The sequence below is a fragment of the Protopterus annectens genome, chromosome 10.part0 (assembly GCF_019279795.1).
Source record: "Protopterus annectens isolate FY-2018-M chromosome 10.part0, PAN1.0, whole genome shotgun sequence".
Taxonomy (NCBI): Eukaryota; Metazoa; Chordata; order Ceratodontiformes; family Protopteridae; genus Protopterus; species Protopterus annectens.
The window spans coordinates 1,439,900,701-1,439,923,779 of NC_056744.1; the positions used below are offsets into that span (position 1 = coordinate 1,439,900,701).

Genomic DNA, 23,079 nt, shown 5'->3' on the forward strand with positions numbered 1-23,079 from the left:
AAACAGGCACCTCCATCTCTAATAGCAGACATGACACTAGTGGAGTTCCACAGAGATCTGTCCTGGGAGTCCTATTGTTTGGCATCTACTTTTCAGAGGTCCAGGCAAAGACAAAAGGCTTGTGGCTGACCAGGTTTGTGGAGAACTGTAAGTTGGGTGCCGTCATTGACTCCCAAGATGATGTTAACATATTGGAAGAGGGTCTCGCAGCAACTAATGACTGGTGCCAAAGTGATAGTCTCAAGTTAAATGCAAAAAAATGTATCATCATACCATTCTGCAAAACCACGATCCCTACTGATTACCACATCAACGGCAACCCCCTAAACACACAACCTGTTGTGACAGACCTGGGTACTCAGGTTGACAACAATCTCACATTTGACCATCATGTAGCAGTAGTGGTCAGAAAAGCCTTTTATGTGGATCATCTCATAAGTAAAGGGATTACATCCAGAAAAAAGGAGGTTATTACCTGTCTATACTCCTCCCTCATTAGACCAATAATTGAGTATAAGCCCCAGTTTGGTATGTAACTCTCCAAACATCTGCACCAACTGGAAAGGCCACAGAAATACCAAATAACGAGAATCCATGGCCTCCAACACCTGTCCTATGTGGACAGGCTCAAATCACTATCACTTTACTCGGTATTGTACAGATTGCTCAGAGGTGATCTGTGTCTCGCCTACAAGGCAGTCTCGGACCCTGCCCTACTAGAGATGCTCCATATCTGTAAGTGTAACTCCTCATACATTACCCACTCAAAACACCTGAATCTAATATGAGACATCAACAAAACCTGCTGGAGAGACAGGTTTGTCTCCCAGAGTTTGCCCCATCTCTAGAATAGACTTCCCATACACATTAAACAGAGTACCTCGTTGACCCTCTTCAAGTGCAGCCTTGATGAGTGGATGGGAAACCACAGATTTTTTCCAGGGATGCAAGAGGTGCTGACTGAGGTTTCTATTTGGGGATAAACTCTTGGCTAGGCTTGTAATGGCCCCAGGGCCATTAGCCTAGTAACCTCCTATGATCCTATAGGTTCATAGGTGTGTACTAGGCTAATGGCCCTGGAGCCTTTACAAGCCTAGCCCATAGGATTACCCTGGCTGCGTGCCACCTGATCTTAGCTCCCAGTGTCTCTGTCAAGCAGACCCACTGGAGTGATCCCCATGGTGAATTTTTTATTTCCCATCCACTCATCAAGATTTCTCTTGAAGAGGGCCAGTGAGGTGCTCTGTTTGACATGTATGGGAAGTCTATTCCATAGCATGGGCAGCCTCTGGGTTATAAGCCTGTCCCTCCAGCATGTTCTGTTGATTGTGGTAATGAGGTTGAGTTCTCTGGAGTGTGTGGTGTGGAGGGATTCTGTAACAAGTCAATTCCAAATAGGATCAAGGTGCATTCTACCAAGACCTTGGCCTCTTCAGTGGCTTTTTGAAATAGTAGACTCAAAAGTATTTTAAAGCAATCACTTGGTCCTCTATCCATAATTTTACAAAGCACTACAAACTAGACTCATTTTCCAGGTCTAGAACAGACTTTGCTAGGAGTATTCTCCATTGGATTTTGGACCTTTTCCTTCCTCCTCCCAAACTTTATATGCTATGCTATTCTACCCATGTAGCTAAGGCAACTGCAGCAGTGATCTAATGATGAACATACTATAGCTGTGTAAGTAAAATTGCCATATCAGTACATATTCAAATAGATCACTGCTGCTGTAACTGCACCCTCCTCCCATTCTCCATGTTTTTGTATGATTTTTGTTGTCAGGTTAAAAACATTGATTTTTATTTACCTAGCATTAACCTCTTTCAGGACTCTAGACTCCCTCTTTCAGTTGGCATGAAAGCTCAGAAGGGCTTGATGCCAAGACTGCTGATTTTCTCTAGCCCTGCTCGAGTTATCAATGGTCTGAGAGGGTGGAAGGTGCCCCTAAGCTTTGGAAGCTGGCTAGCTGTTATATCCTAGGCAAGATATAACCCATATAACTAAGGCTATTCCATCAGTGATTTTTTCAAACATCTATTGTTATGGTAAGTTTACTTACACAGCTGAACTTTCCTTCTCCAGGATTTCAGGGATCCATTTTTGGCAAGCAAACTCAATGTCACTGAATGTCTGTCTAACTGTCCACCTCTAGAGGCAGTCAGGGGTTGTTTATCTCTTCACTTGGCTGCATGGAAGGCCATCACACAGGCCAAATGGGTTAGTGAGATAATATCCAGAGGCTACACTATACCTTTTTTCCAGTCTCCATCTCTTCAACAGCAACTGGTTCCCGATGTCCCACTTCAGCAGTTCAAAGCGACAGAAAGAAAGTTTCCCTCCTTCTCCAGATTCCTTTAGTGCTAAACAAAAAAACAAAGACCTCAAGCCAGTACTAGATCTTAGTGGTGTAAATCTCTAGGTTAAAATGATCCCTTTCAGAATGGTTACTGTACAAGTGATTTTACTCTCTCCAAAGGCAAATGACTAGATGAGTTTGATAGACCTTCAGGATGCTTACCTCCATGTGAAGATTGCTAAAGACTGTGGAAGGTACCTGTGCTTCTGGCTAGGAGTCAATCACTATCAGTTCAGAGCCTCACCCTTCAGTCTCAGTACAACCTCCCGGTTGTTCACCAAGTGCATGGCTGTAGTTACAGCTCATCTATGAGTTAAAGGGATTCATGGCTTCTTATACCTGGATGATGGACTCCTAACTGCAGCAACCAAAGAGGCCTTATTAGCAGCCTGAGACTTTTTACAGCTCTGCCTATCTTTGTGCATCTTTATAAATCATAAAACGTTTATTCTGCCTTCATCCAAAATAAAAAATGAATTTCATCCGATGCCATCTGAACACATCAGAGAGCAGAGTAAGTCTTTTCTCAGGAGGAGTTCAAACCATTCAATCTAGAATCTAAACCCTCCTACACAGACATTCTCCTTTGTTTACAGGGAGTTTGGGTTCATAGCTGCTGTAACAATCATGGTTTGCCGTGCTTGATTTTATATGAGAATTCTTCAATGGATCCTCTTGTCTCTGTGGTCCCAGCTAATGGATCTCTCATTCGGACCAGTATATGTCTAACTCACATCTGCAAGGTTCATTTAAGATGCTGGTTGGTCTCTCCAGCCATTCAGATAGGACATCCCAGTGTAATGCCATTTTCCTTTGCTACAGTGACCACTGATGCCTCCTCATTGAGGTGGAGGGGCTGCATTTTGAGGAGAAGATGGTTCAAAGAATGTGGACACAAACAGAGGACAACTTACACAGTGATGTCCTGGAGAGGAAGGTGGTTCTCCTTGGATTGCAGGAATTTCAGAACCTCCTCTCCCAGAGTGATAGCTATTAAGTCAGACAATGTTGGTGGTATGGTACATCAACAAGCAAGGAGGATATAAATTCTTCCCCCCTTTGTAAAGAGACCATGACAGTACAGCAATAGGCGATAGATTCACATCATTTTCAAATTAGAATGCACATTCAAGGAGAGTCAGCTGTCTAGCAAACAGTCTGAGCAGTTCTGTCCTCATGCCTCATGAGTGGTCCCTCAATCTATCAGTAACTCAAAAGATATTTGACTAGAGGGTCTAGTCTTGATGCAGTTTATTCACTTTCCTCACCAATACCAGATGCAGCAGTTACTTTGCCCTGATCTTCTCCTGAAGGGGTCAGTAACAGAGGGATGCTGTAGTCTGCTAGTGGCTGTCCTCTACTTCTTTATGCCTTTCCTGTGATTCCTCTCATTTCCAAGTTCCTTTAGAAAGAATCAAAGAGTGAATCCACAGTCTTACTTATTGCCTCACTCTGGCCTAGGCAAATATGATTTTCCCTGCGCAAGCCTCACCTGGCTTTTAGATCCCAAACCAGATATTTTGTCACACTCATCCCTTCAGCCTTACCTGGATCTTCAGAACCTCAAGATGACTGTATGGTATCTTCAATTCCCATGGGGACCAGGGATGCTTCTTTTTCTCAAATAGCGGAATGCCTCTTATCTGCTTCTCAGAAACACTCTACCTAAAAAATCTAGGAAAATATATGGAAATGTTTTCAGGATGGGCTATGGAACTAGATTTAGACCCTCTTTCTGCCAGTATTCTAGAAGTTTTACAATTTCTGTCTACTCTTTATGAGACAGGTTCCAGTTATTCTACTACTGAAGTACAATTATTATCAATTTTAAATTTTCATTATAGACTCAGAAACAAATCCCTGCCCTGACACACTTTACAAGGCCTTCATTATCGGATTATTTCACCTTCACCCCAATCAAAGATCCTACCTCTCCTTGGGATCTTAATTTCATACTGAAGGCTCTAACTAAACCTCCTTTCAAGCCAGCTTCCTCTGAGGATTTGAATGTTTTATCATGAAAAACTCTATTCTTGGTTGCTATTACTTCAGCCAGATGAATTACAGAACTTCATGCATAATCTTTCATTCCCCCCACTTGATATTTTATACAGAAGGGCTTTCCCAGAGAGCAACCATTCTTTTGCTCCTATGGTGGCTTCAGTCTTATCAAAATTAACCATTACATCTGTAGGTATTCCTTCCTAATAATTATCACAAAGGAAAATATTTGTCATATACCCTGGATATTCACAGATAGCTTTGATTTGATTCTACTTCACAGGATAAAACCATTTGGGAGAGATTCTCAGTTATTTATATCCTTTGCTCCACACAAGACTTGGCAGAAAAAATTCTTAGTTATCATTATTTAGTTAGCTATCTGATTGCATCACCTTTGTTTATCTGATTGTATCACCTTTGTTTACTTTTTAAGAAACAGGGTTTTACCTATTAAACCAAGAGCTCTTTCCATGAGATCTGTGGCAACATCTACTGCCTTCTTCAGAAACTCAGATGAGATTTGTGCAGCAGCAAAATGATCTTAGTTGCATACCTTTGCCAAACACTGGAAATTGAATGAAATTTTAGATCTTTTAGAGCTTCAGTCCTGAAAGGTATCCTGTCATGATTCCATCCAAGAGATCAGGTAGCTTGGGATTCTTTCCTAGCTGTCATATCAGACTGACTAGGATGAAAAGGATCCAGCATTATGATAAGTACATAATTCATTTCATACCGAAACTTTTGGTCATATCAAAAGTTTTGACATTAGGGGTTAGGAATGCATGTACATAATTATTTGTGGGTTAGGGTTGGAGAAAGGCCTAAGTAAGGGAATAAATTTAGTGCTGTGCAAATGTTAGCTGGCTAGGGCTAGAGTTAGTCCTGAGTAAGGGGATAGATTTAGATTTGTGTATGTGTCTTGGTGCATGTAGTGTGTGACAAGCCCCTCTTATGTAGTGATAGTGTTATGGAAAGGGTTTTTCCTAATTTAAGGTACAGGGTTAGGGTTAAGGTTATCAGGTTCACAGGCTTTGCCCCCTCTGCACCACTTTACTAATGCATGCTGACCTAACCTTAACCCTAAACCTGCCTCTAACCCTAATGCTACACCTTATTTTAGAAGACCCCATTCCATGACACAAAACACATTTGGTCTGAATGTGATAGTAGTGTATGTTCATCATTCTCACTGATTCACTGTCATTTTTAGCTATCTGCAAAGGTAACCCAGAACTGGCCATCTTCAAAACCTCTGGATCCCCTCTCTCTCTCTCTGTCTCTTCCTATGACAGCTGATTGGCCGAGCATATCCTGAGAAGGAAGCCTACATCTATCACAGAAAGTGAATGTTCAGTCTTTTTCTTCTGTCCAATGAAGAAAGTCCTCTGACTCTTCACAGGATCCATTGCTGAGTGCTCTGGCTTGCTGCTTAGATCTGTTCACTTCCTTTCAAAACAGACAACTGAAAAAATTCTGTTCAAGACATCCATGCAGCCACACTTGGAAGAAAGACACTCTATCATTTCCACAGTCGGAAATGTTCCTATATGCATTTCCACCCTTTTCAATGATAACTGAGGGACATCTAAAGATTTGGAAATAATTACCAAAGATCATTGTGGTAACCAGCTTTTGCCCTGGCAAATTTTGGAATTTATCAAACAAGCGTTTCAGTATCCAACTTGGAAAATAAATACTAAATGAAACAAAAACGCTAAACTTCAAGCACTATAGGCCCTAAACTGTATGTTAATAAAATCCCAAATAGAGGATCCAGTATATTACAAAAACTCTTTATTAAAACAATAAATGATTTAGCGCTTTTATCCACACAATGTGGACTTCATCAGAATATGTGTTGTTTACAGAAAGATGTTTAAATATCACTTTGTTTTGGCACCAATGGGTCATAGCCAATGAAATTTGTAAAAACTTTTAAAGTGATAGCTAATTCAATTGTCATTTACACTATTTACAATAAAAACATATACACATCTCCTTACATAAATACTTAATCTGTGCAAAGTTTAAACAAATGAAAATAATAATACTAATAATAATGAATAATAAAAATTAATAAAAGTTAATAAAAATGAGAGTGTTGTACTATAATAGTACTGCAAGTGTCAAACCTGCTGTGTCATATATGTGGCTGAAGTATAGACTTAATGGGGATACTGTCATTCAATCCTGGGGGTGTGGTTGCATCCAGAAGCAACTGCCACTTCACTTCTTTCTCCCCCAAGATAGCCTTAATGTTTCCTCCCCTTGGATTTATGTATACTTGTTCCACTATACCAAACTTAAAGCTGTGGTTTTCCCTTTTACTCTCTATGTGTCTATATAGAGCATTGTTACAATCCTTCTTCCTGATGTTGTATGAATGATTGTAGATTTTGTTTTTTAAGAATCTGTCCGTTTTCCCAATATAAAACCCCCGAACACTCTGTGCACTTGGCCAAATATATCACATGTTTAGAATTACAATTACCTTGTTTGAACATGACTTTTGTCTTGTTCACGTTGTCTAATGTAATCCTATCCACTTCAAGTATATAACCGCATTGATTGCAATTTCCACACTTCTGTGTGTATCCTGCCTTGTTGCACATTCCCCTATGTTCACCATTGTTCTCAAAATTGCTCTTTAAATTCCTATCCATCTAATACACAAATGTTGGTGTGTCTTTTATAACGTGACTAATGTCCTCATCTGCCTTAAGGATGTTCCAACTGTCACAAATTAAACGTTTAACTCTATTAGCATAGGGGCCAGATTTTACAATACATGCTCGGTTATACTGTAAGTCATTACTATTTTCCCAATTTTAATTTAACCTGCATGTTACCAGTTCCTAATATAGGTTTGTATTTTTTGCCCCACTCTTTGATGACAAATCTCATAACATCATCTATTAGGTCCTTAGGGTATCCCCTTTCTGAAAATAGGGAACCAATGTAATGTAATTCTTGAACCATGTCATCATAACATGATATCATCCTGGCAGCTCTTATGCATTTACCTTTTAGTATATTCTGCATTAATTTTCTGGGGTGGTTGCTGTTAAATTCTAGATAGTTGTTACTAAATGTGTCCTTCCTATAGATGTGTGATTTGAAACCAAAAAATGTATTTACAATATAGGTGTCTAAACAAGCAATACCTTCTTTGTTGGTACTATGTGTAAATTTAAGAAAGACACTTGTTTCATTTAAGTATCTTATAAAGTACTCTATCTTCTCTTGGGGACCATCCCATAAAATAAAAATGTTGTCCAAAAACTTTGTGTATAGTCTTATATTCTCATGATATTAATTTTTAAACACGTGGTTTTCCTCCCAGTCTAACATAACAAGGTTGGCAAATATGGGGGAGCAAGCCGCCCCCATAGCCACACCTTTAGTTTGCCTATAATATTTACCTTCATAATAGATGATGTTATTCTCTAACACTAATGACATACAATCCACTATGAGACTGGTCCGGTCCCATCCTAAGCCTGCATGTTTTCTAATGCTGTTGCAAAATCCATCCAATCCTTCCTGTTTGGGTATGCATAAAAAGAGGTTGATTACATCTATAGTAATCAAGATCAAATCCTTTTTCCATAATTTGGTTGTTAATCTACTTAAGAAGTCCCATGAATACTTTAAGACATGAGGGACTTTGTTGTATATATGCTTCAACCAATGATCAATAGCCACCCCTATAGGGAAGGTTTGAGACTGACTGCCCAATGTGATGGGTCTAAAGGGGGGTTACTAATATCCTTATGCACTTTTGGTATACCCACTATTGTAGCTAGTTTAGGAAAATCCACCTTCATAAAGTTGTATACATCAGGTGTAACTCTGTCATTGAGTAAATATTCCTCTAAATACATATCTATGCATCTGTACACTATGTGAATTTCATTCAAAGATACTGTTTCGTAATTTCCTGACTGTTGTAATATCTCGTGCATCTTGTTAACATATTCAAAGGAGTCGTATATCACCACTCTTCCACCCTTATCGGGTTTCATAATCCTGATGTTACTGTCAGATTTAAACTGCTTCAAAATAGTTGTTTCCTCAAAGGTTGGAGTATTTCTAAATCTATTACTCTGTACATTCTGTGAAAGCTTGTACATTTCTTTAGTAACCACTTTCTCATATGTGGCTATACTAGGGTGTGTAGCTGTCACAAAAGTGCTTTCTTTCGTAAGGTTATTGGATATAGGAAGAGGTGTTTTACCTTTGAAAAAAAATAGCCAAATTCACCTTTCTAAGCAATAGTTTTAATCCTGTTAAAGTGTCTACTATGTCAAATTTAGACATTGGTATAAACTTTGTACCTTTAGAAAAAAGTTTAATGTGTTCTTTATTTATTGTCAAATTTGTGTAATTATACACATTAAACTTGCCCATGCTACTTACTACACCATCTTGGGAAACTGTCACAGATGTATCAGTACTTGCTACCAGTTCTTTCCCTTTCTCTTTTGTTCGCTCCATCCCTGACCTGTGTTCCTCCATTCCCCTTTGCCCTTGTACCAGTTCTGTCTCCAGTTCGATTGTTGGTGCTCCAGCCCCTCTGAAAATTCAACCTATTACTTTGCCTATTATGTCCATAATGTGTATTTTCCACTGAATCATGTCTGTTCTGTGTACGTGTGTCTTGCATACTGTTGAACTCCACCCCCTTGTTTTCCTTCCATGGGTATACTTTATTTACTCTGTACTGCTCCAGGTCCCGACAGTTTTTTTTAATTTTTCTTCTTAAATATTTATATATAAATATTCCATGGTAGGGAATGTTCCTATATGCATTTCCACCCTTTTCATTGATAACCAAGGTACATCTAAAGATTTGGAAATAATTACCAAAGATCATTGTGGTAACCAGCTTTTAGCCCTGGCAAATTTGGGAATTGGCTAAGGGCAATTATCACAAGATTCCTCACAGACTGGATCTGCTCACACAGCATCAGGGGTGAATGGTTCACCCCAACTTAAAGCAATTGGAGCTGACAGTCTGGATGATTTTATTTTGATACCTTTTAGACACTTGTTCCATGAAGATGTACAGCAGTTATTTAAAGAGGCAAGAAAAAAATTATGTTTACACGTGGAAGAGGATTTCTAGGTGGTGCCTAGCCAATAATAGATGTCCTGAAAGGGTTTCAGTTCCTCTGGTTTTAAAATATTTAATTGAGCTACTTAAACAATGGTTTGCCATATGATTCTATCAAAGTACATCTTGCGGGCATCTCTGTTTCTCTACCCATGGATCCCCCTCTTTTGTCTGTTTTTGTAGTCAAACAATTTATGAAAGGAGTGTTGCACATGAGACCCCCTCAAAAGCAAATTCCTCGTTCTTGGGATCTCAGCTTTATTCTTGAAAAATGACCATACCTTTGTTTGACCTTGCTTCTCAGGCTGATTTACATTTCATTACTTGGAAGACTGTCTTACTCATTACCCTGACATCTGCAAGGTGAGTATATGAGCTGCAGGCTCTAGTGTTTGGCGAGTCCTATCTGATTTTTCAGAAGGACAGCGTTATGTTTTGCACTAATTCATCATTCATTCATAATGTTGTTACTAAATTTATCCTGAATCAAGCCATCAATCTCCCAGTATTCTATCCTTTTCCAAAAAACAAGGGAGAAGAGGTTCTAAATACAATAGATGAGTAAAGGAAGCCGGGGTACTACCAGGACAGAACAAAGCCCTTTAGGAATGATGAACAGCTGTTTGCCTCCTGTATGAGGGCTATGAAAGGTCAACCTGACACTAAGAAAATTATTGTACGATGGTTGTCCTGTGCAGTTGTTTTCTGTTACTCCCACCATGGTATATCTCTTCCAGACAAGGTCAAGGCTTACTCAACTAGCACCTTATCCTCTTTGATGGCATATTGGAAAGGGTGGATTCTAGAACCATTCTAGAGGCAGCAACCTGGTTCTCTGTTCATACCCTGACAAAACGCAAACTGGATTCCTTTTCAAGGTCCAGAGCAAGCTTTGCAAGGACCATTCTCCAGAGCTTCCTGCATCTTTATAATTTCACCTCCCAGGTAAGGTTCGCTTTGGGAATCTATCTATCCAAAATGCCACTGAGGCAGTGGGAATGATAAATATAGTACGGCTGCATATTTCTTACTTACCTGTAACAGTAGATGTTTGAATTCCTCACTGCTTCAGTGGCAGCACCAACCCACCGTCCCCCAGATTGTGCATAGCTAAGTTGAACTTCAACTTCTTTGATTTGGTTGTTGTTGGATTTGTTTTTCATATGGTATTGTGAGAGGTTGAGAATTTACTTTTGCTAAATGATTATGGCTTCAGATACTTTCCTCTCCTTTATGGAAGTGAAAAAGCCTGAACACTCCCTTTTGTCACAGCTGAAGGCTTCCCTCTCAGGATATGCATAGCTGTCACAGGAAGAGAGTGGGAAGGGAGTCTGAGCTTTTGAAATCTGGCCAGTACTTGGTTACCTTGGCAGTTAACCCAAAATGCTACTGAGGCACTGAGGAATTCGAGCATTACTTACAGATAAGTAGGACTTACACAACTATATTATTCCTTTTGCATTCTTTTTGGGGTTTGGTATGTTTGATTTTTGATAAGTCTGCTTCCCAATATACAGGCATCAATCTGTACTTACCATAAACTCAAATATATATGTATGTATATATATATATATATATATATATATATATTTTTTTTTTTTTTTTTTTACATACCCCCACCTTACTCTACCATTATACTTCCCACATAAACCTATTAGCTGTGACACTCACAACAACTTTACTATTATCAAGAAAAAAAAACACTCCAGTTTCTATTCTCCTCTTCCCTACTTCTAACATTTAGCACCATTCCTAACTGCCATTCTCCTTCCTATATAGCTTTGCACTGGGGTCCCTATCAGCATCTCAAATGGTGACAATATTGAATTTGATATTGTTGCATTGAGAATGGCGAAAGGGCAGAACATCAAACTGGTAAATGGAAATCTCCGTAAGGGGAGATTTCCATTTATCTCAATGTAGTGCGGTCTCAGAGTTGGTATATTTAAGTAGCGGGGATGTGTGGGGTTGTAGGGGGGGCTTTCCCCCCTGCCTACACCCTTTCGTTTTTTTTAAGGATTTTTATTTTTTTATTGGCATTCAAAAATGTAATAGGTCGATCATTTCAGTTCGCCATTTAGTGATTCAACCTATTACATTTTCGAAATGCTGATATAGACCCTTGCACTGTATCCTGTTCTTCTTAGATCCTTCTTCATTCCCCAACTGTTTCTGTATGTTTTCCTGAGCTAATCTCCCTCTTTCTTCCATCCCTGCAATCTTCTCTCATATACTCATTCAGAATATTTCTCTCATTTCTTCCTCTGTAATATCTCTCAGCCTTCCCCTTTTCTCGCTATACTGCTTATACCTCTCTACTTTCAATCGCTCTATGTCCATGCGCAATTAATTCAGTGCTTTTTTCTTAGTGCCCTTCCTTACCATGCCTACTGTACAGTGCTAGCAGACTCTTCTCCATATAAGTTTATTCTATTTTATATAGGTATTTCCCCTGTACCTACTTATCAGTCCCTATAACTATCACTGCTATCAATCCCTAAACCTCCCAATCAATCCTACCCATCATCTTGCTCGACTTTACTTCTCCCATTAATCTTAAGTACCTAAAACTACATGCCTCCACACTCCTCCCACCATACACCATTATTTCACCATACATCCTTCTAAATCTTAAATATGCTGCTACTTAATTTTCTATCAGTAGCATTTCTCACTAAACTCACACTCACAACCAGCTATCACAAGTTTCTCTTCCACTGTTACTTACCTACACCTACCACATAATACTTAAACCATAATAACACAACACATTTCTCTAATATCTCTGCTGGCTTACTCAATACTAATTACATTAGTGCTCTAAAATACAAACAAACAAACAGCACATGTTCTACCATTATCTAAAACTGTCTATAAACTCAAGTCCAAATATAAATGGCTCTTCAACAGCCACATTGCTAACTGGGCAAATACTGGGACTGGATATACTTCCAAATCCTGGACCCACTCATTTAACCCCAGATCCCATCAAATCAGCCCACACACATCTAAAAACAGCAACAGACCACCTAGGACTTAAAATGCTACACAGTAACCTAAGAAGTCTCTATAACATAATTATAGAAGTTCATGCCAGTATAGCCCACAACTCCCCTGATTTCTGTAAAGTCAACAAAAAAGTTTAAAGCCAATTACCAAAGATACAGAAATAGACCCACTAGGTTATAATATGTTTAGAATAAACAGAGCAAAAAAGAAAAGCAAGTGGAGTTGCTATTTTCTGCAGAAATGTTTTATACCTGTTTACTTACCATGATACTATACCCACTTTCAACAATGCTGAACTTCTCATCTCACTCCTCAAACAGTATACTCACAAATCTCTTGCCACATCGGTCTATACATACTCCCTGGTTATAACTTTCCCATCCTGGCAGAGATCTTGTCCTGGATCTCTGCCAACATAAGGCTAGAAACCATCTTCTCAGGAGACGTTAAAATAACTGGCAAAAGATAGCCCTAGAAAAAGCCCTAGAAAATCCAATAAGTTCAATTCAGCTATATGGCTTCTTTCAGTTGATCAAGACTCCAACCAGAATGAACAAAGTCACATCTAAAGAATCCATTCTAGACTGGATTCTGCCATCCACCCCAAACAATTTTGCCACAAGTTGAACCCTACCAGATAGACTAAGTGACCACCAGCTGACATCGAAGGTTGAAACAATACTAATTTCATGAACTTTAATCATACTTTGACTTTGGAACGGGGTCCATTCCCCTGATGGTATCAGAAATTCAAAAGATTTGGAGAAATTAAAAAGGCAGAATCAAACACCTCAAACAGCCCACAAGGTTCATCACTCTAACACATTCAGAAACCTCATTAACTTCAGTAAAGAAATTTTACTTCCAACCTGCTCAAGATCAGTTGGGTACCACTTAAAACTTTTCCCCTTGATGAAGCAGTGGACACGTGTACTATAATATTTTTAAGTCCCTTGCAGAGCAAGCCCTATTAAGAACTCTGAAAGTGTTAAAAACAAACCAGCTCCTTGGCCAAAAAAAATGCAACTTAGACGTAAAGCCTAGAAATCTTGGCTATAAACCAAATCACATACATTCCTGCAACAATATATGCAGTTAAGGTGCCATAGCAAACAATGAGTTAAACAGGGCAAAAAAAGATTATAATATCAACACCCAAAAATCATCAAACAATCCAGAAACATCTGGAATTTCATAAATACATTGTGCAATCCTGGAAATCAACTATACCCAGACCATTCCAAGAGAAAGACTCCCTAAACATTGCTCTACAGTTTAACTCACATTTCATAAATACAGTAACCTCTCTCCTGCAAAACAAAACTATTTCTTATCCAGCCATCTCACCCCAATCACTGAACCACAACAGACCTTCACACTCTCTCTAGTGCCAACATCTATAATTAAAAAATACCTACTCTCTCTCTCTTAAGAAAACAGCCTCTGCCCCTGATCAAATTACATCTGAATACCTTAAACTTGCTTCAGATAGCACTGCATATCATGTCTGAATTCTAATAAATACTCTATCCAAGGAAAATATGTCCCCGTATTATGGGAAAAAAAATCCTGTATAATACCTGTCCATAAAGATGTCTCATCAACCGAGCTCAGATTGTCATTCTCTCACCCTTATTCAACATCTTTGAAAGATGTGTTTTCACTCTCTTCTTACTACATATATTACTTCTTATATCCTCCACTTTCCCTCACAGCATGGTTTCTGACCCAATCACAGTACAACCACTGCTGTTCTAAGGTTCACAGATATAATAAATCACAATAGAAATTCATGTCTTCTAACCTTAGCCCATTTTCTAGAGCTGTCCAAGACATTTGACACAGTCAATTATAAAATTCTCCTAACTGAACTCTCTTCCTGTGGGCAATTTGTTTCTTAGTTATCTCACTAATAGGTCCCAAGCAGTGAAATGGCAAAACCATTTTTCCTCTTTCCTTCCCATATCCATTGAAGTCTCACAAAGCTCCATCCTAGGACCACTACTGTTTAACCTATTTATCATTGACATAAGCACAACAGCCAAAGAGGCCACTAAAGTACAGTTCATCGATGACTCCACTCAATGTGCTTCTAGAACACTACCCATTCTCTAAACACTCACCACAAATCCCTGTCCATAGAAGATAGGCTCCAGAACTCAGAACTTCTGAATCAAAAAAAAAAAAAAAAAAAACTATGTTCACCCATAATACTCTTTCTTCCCAAAAAAAACTACCTTTAATATACTGTCATCCAACAAGACAAATGTAGAACTGGTATCCCAGACCAAACTACTAGTTGCAATTATACATGAGCACCTGAAATTTAATGTCCACCTTCAGCAAGCCATAAAGAAGGCACACCAAAAGCTAGGTCACCTCTATAGAATAAAACACTAACTTAGTAATTGCTAGACAAAACATAGCCACTTCTTTTCTATTCCCTACACTGTTATATGCCTCTCCTATCCTAACCAATTTCATCTCCTCACTATCAGCCAGACTAGATATAATAAAGTAGCCAAATTCACAACCAGCCAGCAATACAGATTATATCACTGCCAGTCTCTAAAACAATTGAACTGTCGAACTAAATAATGCTGTATTGTACTCAGTGGAATACAAGCTGCAAACTACTGTACAACTACTGTGCAACCCTGAAAAATTCAGTTCTCTTCATTCCATCATTCAAACTTCTACTGCTAAGAGACCTCTACTCTCCGATGACAAATCATCACTCTCCATAACTAAAGATAACAACAATCCAGAATGCTCCTTCTATTCACAATGCATTGCTAGTATCTGGAATACTATCCAACTCCACTTAAGAATAGTCTGCAACCTGAAAAACTTTAAATATCAACAGAAGCAACAGCTGACAGATAAATGGCTCTGCACCACCCCTGGTTAAATGGGTATTAATATAGCTATATGAATGTGTGCCTTAACTCCCTGCTGCACAAAACGTAATGCACTGTTATGACAACTTCCTTGTGCCTCTTCCCCTCCTGCCTTTCGTTTGGGTTGCTTCAATTCTTTATCTTATCTTACTATGTCCTAGATTTTGAACAAGTATTTATAGTAACAAATATTCTCACGTAAAACCTGACAATCTATGTATATTGATGACACTGCACTGCATATGCCTCCCTGTATTTAAAAAAATAAATATTAATCTACAACCCATGCTACCGTTGTTTTTTAATTGAAACTGTTTGTAAATTATGTAATTGATGTCTGAATAATGGAACTCCTGCTCATGAATGAAACAGACTGCCAATGATTAAACAATGCAAATGACATCCATGATGTTTGATAATGGAGCTTTACTCCTAGGCCTCCGATGTAAAAAGGGCACCGCTCAACTGGACTTTCTCGGTAAACAAATGACAATATTTATGTACAGAGAGAGAGAGAATTTTCCTTTTAGTACTGGTACTTCCCCAAGAGGTAACACTCTGAGTAGGTAGAGTTTTTGTTTTTATTTTAATTTATTAAAAATTCACTTGCATTGAAGAAATTCTGAATACCTTTTTTAATTTTCACCATTGTTTTTTATGCATTCCTCTGCTACATTTATCTGTGTGAAAATAAGTAGCTTTTTATGGACATATGTGTCTACATGCTTTACGAGTGTTATTTTCTATTTTATTCTAAAATTCTTCCATTCCACTTGAAAATGTTTAGGTTTACCTTAAAGAAATATCAGAATTCAACCTTTTTTAAAATTTCTGTTGACATCTGACATCTATAACTTCAGTTGGCGCATATTTATTTATTTTTTTTTACTTTTCTGTAGTGCCTCAAATGTTTGCATTACAAAAACAGTAAAAACACAGTCAAATTTAGGTGCCTACTAGGCTACTGATCTGCGAGAATTCAAAAGAAACTGCATTTTGCATATTTTTTTTCTGTTTACTCCCTTCTTGTACTCTCCCAACTGAAACTTATCACAGTATTCTCCTTCTCAGGATAGACACCTATAGGATTCATTCATGATCAGGGAACAAGAAGCCTGCTGTCAGGCAATGAAGGAGGGCTCTTACTGGTTAGTAAGAGCATACCATCAGAGGCTGCCCAAACAAGCATCAGTGGTTAGATATCTGTAGCATACTAAAGTGCACCAAAGAATGATGGCATTCATCAGTCAGTGGGACCACACAATGAGAGGATCATCACAGAGACGTCAATATTTGGATATTTGTAGCATATAGTTAGTAGGACCATACAATTAAAAGAACCCTCACAGAAGCATCAGTGGGTGGATACATTCCACATGCTGAAGTTGACCAATGAAAGAGGGCCTTTATCAGTTAGTAGAACCATACAATCAGAGGATACCCACATTGGCATCAATGGCTGGATATCTGTGGCATACTAAAGTGCAATAATGAAAGAAGGTCTTTATCGTTTAGTAAGACCATACAGTCATGGGATTCCCCACACTAACATGCTAAAATGCAAAAATGAAACTAAGCCTTTATCAGTTAGTAGGATCATACAATCAGAGGATGCTCACAGAGGAGTCAGTGGTTAGATACCTGTAGTATACTAAAGTGCAATAATGAAGGAGGACCTTAATCGGTTAGTAGAACCAGTATAGGGTGGGAGGTTGGCCTAATGGTTAAGGTGTTTGCTTTACAGACACAAGGTACAGGGTTTGATTCTCACATGGGATACTTGGCTAGGCTTAAAATGGCCCAGAAGTGCAGTTAGCCTAGTACTAATCTATGAACTATGAACTATAATCAGAGAATGCACACACAGGCATCAGTGGTTGTATATTTGTAGAATACTAAAGTGGAATACTAAAGGAGGGCCTTTGTTGATTAGTGAGATCATGCAATGAGAGGATCCCCTCATAGACATTAGTAGATGGATGTCTGTAGCATACTAAAGTGCACCAATGAAGGAGGGGGCCTTTGTAGATTAGTGGGACCATACATTCAGGGGATTCTCACACAGGCAACAGTGATTGGATGCTTATAGTGTGATACTAAAGTTCTTTCATATAAAAAACAGGATTCCAGCTCGAGAAAGTAGATTTTCTATCATAAACAATACACGGTTAAGTAACAATTGCCAAAACAATTCTTAAGAGGAGATCTACACTAGTTACTTAAGAACAGAATTTCAGCTATTCAGATTGGCATTGTATACAGGGATATACCTCTCAGCTGTCCAGATTTTTGCCTCATATTTTTATTCTGCATACTAACACAAACCCTGTTATTCTAGCAAGGTTCTAAGTTTATAATAGTATTGTTTAAAGTCTGTCACAATTTGTGGGTCTTTGTCCCCCGTTATTTTAGCCTTTTCCAGATTTCTTGCACTAAAAGGTTGAGAAGGATGTATAGAGATACATTTTCTTTGTAATCATCGTCACCAAACATAAGTAGCTAGCTTGAGTCTACTACAAGTACCAGCAGGCCATTTGCTTGCAAAATGCTTCCTCGCTGCCACTCACTCATTTCAAGTGGTCTAACTACCACTAACTCGACCTCCCTTAACTAAGCACCCCCTCTCAATGTCTGACCTCACCAGACTATCTAGCCCTATCAGACCCCCTGATCCTAATCCTAAAATCTTCTATCCAGTCTCTTAACCTAAAGTGACAGATTGCTGTCTAAATGTAAGACTCCCTTTCCCCTTCTTAACCCTAAAGTCCCAGATCACTCCCTAAACCTAAAATCCCCTTTTATCTCCCAAACCTAAACTCTGTGATCACTCCCTAAATCTGAAATTACTTTCCATCTCCCTAACCTTAAAGTCCCTGATCGGTCCTAAACCTAAAATCCCCTTCCCATTCCCTAAACCTAAAATCCTTTTCCCACTCCCTAAACCTAAACTCCATGATAGCACCCTAAACGTAAGATTCCCTTCCCCTTCCTAACCTGTCCCTGATTGCTTCCTAAACCTAAAATCCTGATTGCTCCATAAACCTAAGACTCCTTTCTCCCTCGCAAACAGTTCCCTGACAGCCGGGTAGTATTACTGGCCTTAGATAATGCCTTGAGAACTTGTTCTTAGAAGATTTGAGGGGTGGTAGAGTGTAGATGTGGGTATGTTATCTGAGAATATTACAGAGAGGGTGAAGTTTGAGCTAAATGTTTCTGCTAATAGATTGGCAATATCCTCTGGGTTCAGGTATGTGATATCACTTACTATTAGACCTGTACAGTGCTTGGCATATATTCTCTGATTTGTAACACATTTAAAGAAGGCTTTGGAGTTATCTTTCATTTGAGTGGCTGTTTTTACCTCATATGTGCCTTTTACTGATTTGATCAGGATGAGGAGTTCCTTGTTTAATTCAGCAGGAGTATTTTTGACAACTTGAGAGTTAAATTTATTTTTGATATTTATTTATTTATTGTATTATAGAGTCGACTTATATTAGGATTCTACCACAGGGGTTTATGTTTGAATTTGGCATTGTATTTATTTCTGAGGCGGTCAGATGCATCTATGTAGCTGTTTATACTCACAGCAAAAAACTCAGTCTTCAGGATAAAGTGCCTCTGTAGTACAAAATGAAAAATTATGGAGCATAAACCCAAAGGCACACCACTGGCTCGGAGAACAAACAAAACTCTTTATTGGAAGTAGAACAGTAAGCGCTTTCGCGTTGCACAGAATGCTTCTTCAGACTTAATAAAATTTTAAAAACAAACTGCCATTTAAATAGCTCTTCATGCATCACCCGACTAGTTAATACCTACAATTAGAAAACTTAAAGTGATATACAAAGCTGTATATATTTCCAGGTATATGTATATAAGTATAGGCATAAAATGTATAAAAATATATCAAAGAACCATATAAGCAATATTCTAATATATACATATAAAAGGCATAACATGTATAAATAATTTGCTAATAAAAACCTCTCTGTAACAGCATATAAATAATGAATGATACATGTGTGAGTGAAGGCAATCATAACTGAGCTGTCTACCTGACACTATATTAAAAGACACCAAACCACAGGAAAAAATATATGTAAAGCTACTAAGGAGGCTACTAGCAAAATCTCTCATAGGCAAGCATAGCAAATCTATGAATAATGACATATATTGTGTGCGTAGTAGCAAAAAACACAAAGTACAGACATAGCACAAAAATGAGGTGTATAGTCCCCTACTGAAAAATATGACTAGGACTGTAAAACTAAGTAAAATATCCTAGCAGTTAACTGGTCTATCTTTCAGAAAAGGTTTCAGGCTTACCTTTTCATTTAGGCCATGTCCCTTATCTGCCTGATATCTCAGGATCCATTTATTTTATTCCTTATCAGTGTAGTTCTTAATATTACCTAGTCTAGTATTGGTTCTAATAAGCTCTATGGCCAAAAAACTAAATTTAGGACTTAGATCATTGCTGATAGTGTGCCTCGCTAAGGCATTACGTTTATCTTCTCCTCTTATGGCGTACAAGTTTTCTCTTACTCTCTCTCTTAATGTTCTATTAGTCTTCCCTATATAGAAAGATTCACATTTCGAGCACTGGGCTAAATAAACCAAATTCCTAGCTTTGCAATCAGCGTAATGCTTAAAAGTTTACAACTTCCTGGTGTCAGGATGTTTAAAGGTGTTACTGTTCTTCATAAACTTGCAGTGACTAAGAGTATTTAGGTTAACCAGCCATGATGTAACTTTTGATAGGACTATAAATAAACTCAAGTACGAGTTTGAGGAAAGGGAATATAAAGATAGAGAGAGTGCAGGAGTGCTGGAAACTATATCTACTGTCAGACAAGATAGGGGTAAACCCTTCTTCTTCAAACAAGGCAGACATCATTCACATAGAAGAGATACCAGTAATCAGACACAGAGGCTTACTATTCCCTTGTCTTGTGTCTTTCGGCTTTTCCCGGTTAGGGGTCGCCACAGTGGAACTCCTGTCCGCTAATGATTGGCAGTTGATTTTTACGTATCGGCTTGCCAGGCCTAACGCATAATTCCCTATACTAATAATAAGAAGAAGATTAATGAGGTTATCAGCAAGCACTGGAATATTTTGATTATGGATGAAACAGTTTTACAAATAGTAGGGGAACGACCCAGATATTCCTACAGGAATACAAAATCACTTGAGAGAATACTTTGCTATGACGAGAATACTAAAGGCATAGTACAGTCAGACAGGCAAGGCGCTTTTGCCTGCCGAAGTTGCAATCACTGCAAGTTTATGTTTATTTTTCAGTAGGGGACTATACACCTCATTTTTGTGTTATGTCTGCCCTTTGTGTTTTTTGCTACTACACACACTATATATGTCATTATTCATAGATTTGCTATGCTTGCCTATGAGAGATTTTGCTAGTAGCTTTACATATATATTTTTCCTGTGGTTTGGTGTCTTTTAATATAGTATCAGGTAGACAGCTCAGTTATGATTGCCTTCACTCACACATGTATCATTCATTATTTATATGCTGTTATAGAGAGGTTTTTATTAGTAAATTATTTATACATTTTATGCCTTTGATATGTGTATATTAGAGTATTGCTTATATGGTTCTTTGATATATTTTTATACATTTTATGCCTATATTTATATGCATATACCTGGAAATATATACAACTTTGTATATCACTTTAAGTTTCCTAATTGTAGACAATTACTAGTCAGGTGATGCATGAAGAGCTATTTAAATGGCAGTTTGTTTTTAAAATTTCATTAAGTCTGAAGAAGCGCTCTATGCAACGCAAAAGTGCTTACTGTTCTACTTCCAATAAAGAGTTTTGTTTGTTCTCCAAGCCAGTGGTGTGCCTTTGGGTTTATTCCTCATATGTAGCTGTTTACATGTGCATCACATTTGACAATAAAAGACTGTTCATGTCTGGTGAAATGATCTTGCAGCCCACTGAGCCTGTTGTACACACTAAAGGCTGAGTATGAAAATACATTTTCAGGCTACCATACAGCCTTAGCTGACGATGGTAAATATTTACTGAAAGAGACATGAATAAGGCTTGGTAGAGCTGCCACCCACTACATGATATATTTTTCTGAGAGATAGATGGTCTGTTCCAGCCACTATTTGCACGGTTAATAACAAAGATTGACTTATGAAGCAGACTATTGTCCTGAGGAGTGTGAGTCCATAGATAATTTGTCATGTATAGAATATTTACTGTTTGTAGGGATACAACTTTAAATTAGGTCTTCCAGACCTTGAGTACCAGTCCAACCAATCAAGAAGGTTACATCTGCTGCTGGAAAAATCCATATAGACAGGCAGCCCTTAAAGAGATTACTACCCTAATATTAAGAATTACCTGAGATATATAAATGGATTCATTAATTTACTCCTATGATAAGTATGCTTGCATACTACTACACTTTCTTTAGCTTTCTGGAAGAATACTGAAGAATCACCACAAAGTCATGAAAAAATATTACTATTTAAAGAGATGCATGCCATATGTGGTGAATTAGTATCAGGGTACATGGAGGACGCAAACAATGAGAGTGGAATGAGATGTGAGATATCTTAATAGCAGTATTAGTTCTAAACATGAATGTATGGTATTTCAGAAAGCTTGATGTGCATTTTTGTCTTGAAAGTCTCCTACTTTTTTGAAATTTCACACAGCAGATTATAGCCAAGCCCATCGATAGTTATACCAGAAGTGCATCATAGCAAAAAGGAAGTTACCAAGGTAAATGCAATTCCATTTTTGTTCTGACAAATGATTCATCACTGCATAAAATAATCTAAAAGTTAGGTGCAGAAAGTTGGTACTGCTTTGCTCATCATGTGGCAAAGTGCTGGGGAGTTTAGCAGTCAGGTAATAGTGGTATATGTATGTGTGTGTGTGTGTGTGTGGGGGGCTGCATGGCTGCATGGCTGCATGTATGAGTATTAAAGAAGTATGAGTGTGTGGGGGGGCATGGTTTGGATGCTTGGATGTGCGTGGATGAGTGAATGAGGGGGTTGTCTATGCCAATGCAATGAGTGGGCCACCGGTGGTGATTACCACAGGAAAGTGCTTTTAAGCACTTGAGGTATCATTGAGCAATTCAGAGACATGCAAATTAGCTGATGATGCGGTCTTTCCTCATTATGACTAATGTGTCTCAGAATTGCCAGTTTCTGTGATTGCTCCCTTTTTACAGCAGCCTTACCACTCCCAGTCAGACTTGTTTCTGAATCCTGGCAATAGTCTCATCAGGTAGTCAGTTTTAAGTATCCCTCAGTGTCACAAAAGAGGCACTGCTTCAGAACACCTTGTGATTGTTGATGCAGTTATTTTCTTCAAATCCTGATTAGTTTGTTGGGAAATGTCCATCCACATTCTCAACACATTGGTATGAAACATGTTCATAAGAATAGCATGTTGTACATGTGGTATTAAAAATGAAAAGTGCAAAGGTTGTTACCATGTTTAGAAATTTACAGTAGTTTGTGACATGACATTTTTCAGTTTTCACATGAAAATATTCAACAGATATCTTTTCCATACTGTAGTATGCCTGTTGACATCAAGCCAACTTTTTTTGTGCATTCTGATAAATTGCTTTACCCTGCTATACACATGAAACACCGGATTTACTGGTGTGAGCAAATTGCTTCTGTTGTTTA

The 23,079-nt window shown here is 38.3% G+C and overlaps 1 protein-coding gene across 1 annotated transcript in view; it reads left to right on the plus strand.

Annotated features, from left to right (window-relative positions):
• The window catches only part of AKNAD1 (AKNA domain containing 1), a 704,598-nt gene that overhangs the window by 655,595 nt on the left and 25,924 nt on the right, over window positions 1–23,079 (plus strand). The gene's annotated exons all lie outside the window — the stretch shown is intronic.